The sequence below is a fragment of the Psammomys obesus genome, unplaced genomic scaffold (genome assembly GCF_907164565.1).
Source record: "Psammomys obesus unplaced genomic scaffold, mPsaObe1.curated_primary_1811, whole genome shotgun sequence".
NCBI lineage: Eukaryota > Metazoa > Chordata > Mammalia > Rodentia > Muridae > Psammomys > Psammomys obesus.
The window spans coordinates 1,485,551-1,491,007 of NW_026596356.1; positions in this window are offsets into that span (position 1 = coordinate 1,485,551).

The window sequence follows — 5,457 nt, forward strand, 5'->3', positions numbered from 1 at the left end:
TAAAGCAGTCCAGCAACCCTAGCCCATATTCACCATTTGTGAGATTCAGTTTAGAGAAAGGACTGGGGCAAGATGTGTGAATAATTAAACAGCCCTGGTCAAGCTGCTTGATATGTAGCTGAGGATATGGATGACCTTGAACTTCTGATCCTGTGCCTCCATCTCTTGTTTGCTAGGATTACAGGTGAGCGCCACCTCTCTTGGTTTTCAGGCAAGCACTCTTCCAACTGAGCTAGACCCCTCTGCTCACTGAAACTGAAACATTTTCCTCTTTCAAAAATGGGGAGCAGGCTTTGATATGGAATGTCATTTCCCCAGGTCTGGACTTGAATAGAAATTGGCTTTCCCTGCAATCTCTGTGCTCCATTTAGGGGAAGTGGCAGCACAGTTTTCTTGAAGTTTTAATCAGTTGGGGCAGGTCGCCAAGGCTCCAGATCACTTTGCCTTGCCCTAACTGTTAGGGAAATTAGTAAAGAAAACTTCCCCACCTCCACCCCCACCCCCACCCCACCACTTCTGCTTTGCAAGACACAGCAGGTTTATGAATCCCTTGGCATCAGGAGCTTAGAACAAAGGACAGGACTGTTCCATAATTTCTAAGCCTTGGGATCTGCTGACAACTCAGCTGGGTCTGGTCAAGAGCATCTAAAGGGGCTGCAGTCACTTTGGTTTATCTGAGGCTGCTTTTGGGGGCTTTTTCTAGTTGGCTCTTGGCTGAGCCTCAGTTTCTCAGCAGGCTGGCCTTTCTGCAGACACTTGAGTGATCCCAAGAATTGCCATCCCAGAGTAAGCCATCCAGGGGGATGACAAGAGCTGAGGACATAAGCCTCTGCCTTTTACAATAAAATCTCCAAAGTGTTACAGCAGGCACTTGAGAAACTGCCTTTGCTAAAAAGCTCTGGATCCTGGTTTGGGCCTACACAGTGACTAAAAGCAAGAAGAACTGTCTGCCATTACAGACAGTCTGCCTTACTCTGGCTATCTGCTCGGCTATGCCCAGGCATGGTGATCACTCCAGCTGTGTCCATGGGTGTAACCTATGGGTATCGTGGGTGTCAGCAGTTAGTGGGCACCCTCAGAGCAGTTGCAGGTTCTTGTGTCCCAGATAGAAGGAATTGGAGACCACGTGGATAGTTACAAAAGCAGAAAAAGTTCACTCAGAGAGCACAAACAACAAACCAAGGCAGATCTTAGAAAAGACAGGCCTGGCATGCTGTTCCTCTTCACTTCCCCACCCCAGCCCCTTCCCACCCTGCTCCATCGACTCTTCTCTGTGGACAGTGTCTGAAAGTAATGGCTTTTTCATTTCAGCGTGTCTGACCTCACAGGTGGATCTATTCCTGGTGAGTTTCATTCCTAGTTGACCCTAGAAACCATGGAGCCTGAAGGAAAACAGAAACGTAGTTGAGGCAGGGACTACCTTAGAAACCCCATCTATTTTTTTTCTTTCATTCTTGAATAATACTTGCAAGACATTTTCCTCATCCATGTAATGGCAAAGACTAAAAAACAAAATCCTGTGATATAAGCCTTGAATCTCTCTTTTCAAATTAAAAACATCTTCAAAACATGAACACGACGATCTCTTGCTATTTTATTCAGGTGACACAGCTAAATGACCCAAATGCAGCATACTGATCCAACTAGAGCTAGTGCAAATACAAGTTCTGATAGGTATGACTCTTGGGTTTTTAGCCATAAAATAAAGCTAAGGCATGTTTAATCAGTAGGGGTTACAATTATAGTATAAAAGGTGCACCACTACACCTAATTAAAGCCAGACAGCCACCTCCAGGTCAGTGAAGTTCATAATTTGCATAAAACTTTCATTATCTGAACTTTGTAAATTTCCTTTCCTTACAACAAACCAAACACTCTGAAAGAAGGTCTAAGTAGAAAAGTCTTCAAAAAATGGAAAATCAGCTGTTGTCTTGGCTCACTCCAGTGCCCTTTGAGTCTCAAGGACTATAACTCTACCTGGAAGCCAATGTTGTTTCTTTAGGGGTGATGTGGTTCATGCATGTTTCCAGAACGGCATTTCCATTACAGTAGAGAAATAGGAAGAGACAGAAACATAGACAAAGACAGAGACAGACAGAGAAAACACTCTGGGCCAAGCCCCCAGAAAAGTCAGGGAGAGAGGGAGGGAAGGAGAGGGACAGGGGAAGGGGGAGAGGAAGAGAGAGGAGAGGAAGGGAGAGATAGAGAAAGAGAGAGAGATTGGAAGCTCTGTAAAACCTTGCCCAAGTGGGAGCAGAGAAAACACGCTTGTGTGAGTTGTGAGCTGATGTTCAGAAGAAAGTCTGTGTGAACGATTTAAAGATTCTGCAGGGCTGGTGGACTAATTAGTACTTCAGGATTAGAGTTGGAATGCTTCAGGTCTAAAGCCAAATGTGTCTTGGCTATCTTTATTCCCCTGAAATAGCCTTTCATCACTCACCTCTGTAATCTGACTTCTCATGTAAAACTGTTTTGTTGAAATGTGTTCTTTGAAGACCAGTAGCTTCCACCAACCCAGAAGCTAAGAAAGGCATCTAAAATCCATCACAGATTTCCCATTCTGCCATAACCCACTTATCTGATGTCTCCACAAGGCATTTGTCAAATGCATTCATTTTTGACATTCTTTTGTTCTGTGACTATAAAAGGTCATGTGACCACTTCCACCCAGGACCTGAGTCCATGTTCCCAGGCTGTCCTCGCTCTGATTTGACTCAGAGAAAGAGCTCTGTCTTGCTGCCTCTGCAGTGGGCACCATGCTGTGTGTCAGCAGGAGGGAACAACACTTATCTCCAACTATCAAATGGGAGAAATGATAGGTGCTGTTAGTGGAGGCTGTACCATACAAAGTCTGAAATCTGACAGCTGAAGATAGGGAAATTAGCATCTCTTTGTTGGTAGAAGATAACACAACATATATGGGCCTAGAGCAGAACTGCAGGAGGAGAGAGGAGGTACAGCAGGAGATTGCCAGGAGGCAAGGCAATGCTGCTGCTGAGCCTGGCTGAGCTAAAGACAGAGTACGGGGCTCTGAGCCTGTGTAATCCACTTGGCTTTCATCAATTCTTTCAGAAGTAAGATATAACTTATTTTCAAGTGTGTGTTTGATTTTCCTAGGCATCATAAATACTCATTTTAGAATGTGTATTTGATTGTCCAAGGTGATCATAAAAGCCTCAAGGAGTGATAGAGAAATGTGAAGGACTCCTGGAGGACAACTCTGACATGAGTGTCACAGGGAGGCATATCGCCCAGCAGTTGAATTTAAGTCTCTGGAGGCTCCATCCTGGATTTAAACCTCTGTTCCATAGCTTCCTAATGGCTTGACATTGGGCAGGTGACTGAGGCCTCAGAATTTTGATATTCCAGACTATAAAATCAGGATTATAATAATATGAATAATTTTAACTGCTGGGGCCTGGATACAGCACTGGCTGCTCTTGCAGAGAACTTGGGTTCAATTTCTAGCACCCGCATTGAGGCTCCCAGCCATCTGTAAAATTTCAATCCCAGGGGACCTGATGCCCTCTTCTAGCTGCCTGGGACACTAAACATAACACATGTGTTCTACAGACATGCATACAGACAAAACACCCATACACAAAATAAAATAAAATCAAACCACACTAAGCATAGCATGTCCATGGAGCACACAACACTTTTTCAGTGAGCTTTGCCCGTAAATGGATGCATAGTACACTGTGCAAAGACCAAACAGGTCGCAGAGGCATGGACAACTCTTCCCATCTTCACACACAGGAAACAAAATAAAGGTCTATTGCAGTTGAGAAAAGTGATTTATATCAGGGCTTGGGAGTCACACAACCATCTCTGCTACAGACTAGCAGTGAGAACTTGAGCAGTCGACTTAAAAGTCTTCCTCCTCCTCTTCTTGGTTTTGTTTTAGGTAGTGTCTTGTGTGGCCAGCCTGACCTCAAACTCTCTATTTAGCCTAGGCTGGTTCTAAACTCCTGATTCATTTGCCTCCGTCTCTTCCTACTGCTGGAATTACAGGCATGCACCACCAACCCTCCGCTACTTACATTTCCAGACTTAGTTTCCTTGGGGAAAAGTGGGGGTGACTAACATCTTTCCCAGAGAATTATTGTGGAGATTATATGAGCTAATTTATAGCATTTTAAAATGTGTCTGACACTTGGCATAAGCTAAAAATGACAGTAAAAAATAATTAAAATAACAAAAATAAGCCTCTAGGATTCTAAATTCTTCTTCACTTCTTGATATGCTTTACAGAATATATTTCTGGAAATAAAATGAGAAGAAACTTAAGAGGGGGTAGCAAGAAAGTTTTCAATAGGGATAAAGAATATTATCAAGAGGATAAAGGTTTTATATATATGCAAAAAATATTTTTGAGTTGTGGTAGCAATGGCTTTGCATAACTAATTCATGTGAGATATAAGAAGAAAGATTATTAATTGTGGAATTCAAAGTTCAATGTAGATGTTATACTAAAAAACATTTTGCATTTAACGGGCATTCAGGGGACATTGGTTCCATTGCTTAAATGGGATTGCGGGGGCTCCACTCCTCCAGACTACCTTTGATCATGTAGTTCTTGCTCCTGCCTTTCCTGAGAAGTGTAGCTCTCTCCCCTCATCAAACAAAAGAGTTTGTTTCTACAGCACACAGAGGCCATTACAGAAATCCACAATTGGTCAAAGTGCAGAGAACAACAGACGGTGAGGTACCAAATCCAGCTGAGTCATCTGCTTTGCAACTTCTACAGCTGAGACTCAGGGAACATCACAGAAGAGGGGGAGGAAAGAATGTAGGAACCAGAGGTCCAGGATATCTGCTGCATGATTATCTTCTATATGCAACTGGGAAACTGTACCCATGAAATCTCAACAATATGATTGCTTTAACAAGTTTACATAATGATATGCCAACTTGGATGGGAGAAATTGCAAGGGGCCCATCCTCTAGGTGAAGAGCTACAGTCAACTAAGGACTACAGGGAGAGATAGAATCAGTCTTCTCCAGGGACAATCTTCCTGATAGGTTATCTAATCCCAAGCAGTCAGTGGAAAAAACAAACATGGAAGCCACACTAAGCGGACTCAATCAGTTGCATAAATACACTCATATGCATACATACTTTGGGGTATGTGTGATTGTGTGTAGCAATAACAATTAAAAAGTAGGAGACCATGGAATTGAGAAAGAGTGGGGCAAGGGCATGGAGGAGTTGGGAAAGAAGACAAATAGGAGTAGAAATGAGGTTAAAAAGAAAGATACTATAGATCTCTCAAACCATTTTAATGATATAATTATATTAATCTCAAAAATAAATTGTAAAATAAACACTGGTGTTGAGAAAATAAATAAATAAATTAGGAAAGAAAAAGAGAGAGAGAAAGAAAAAGAAAGAAAGAAGGAAAGAAAGGAAAGAAAGAAAGAAAGAAAGAAAGAAAGAAAGAAAGAAAGAAAGAA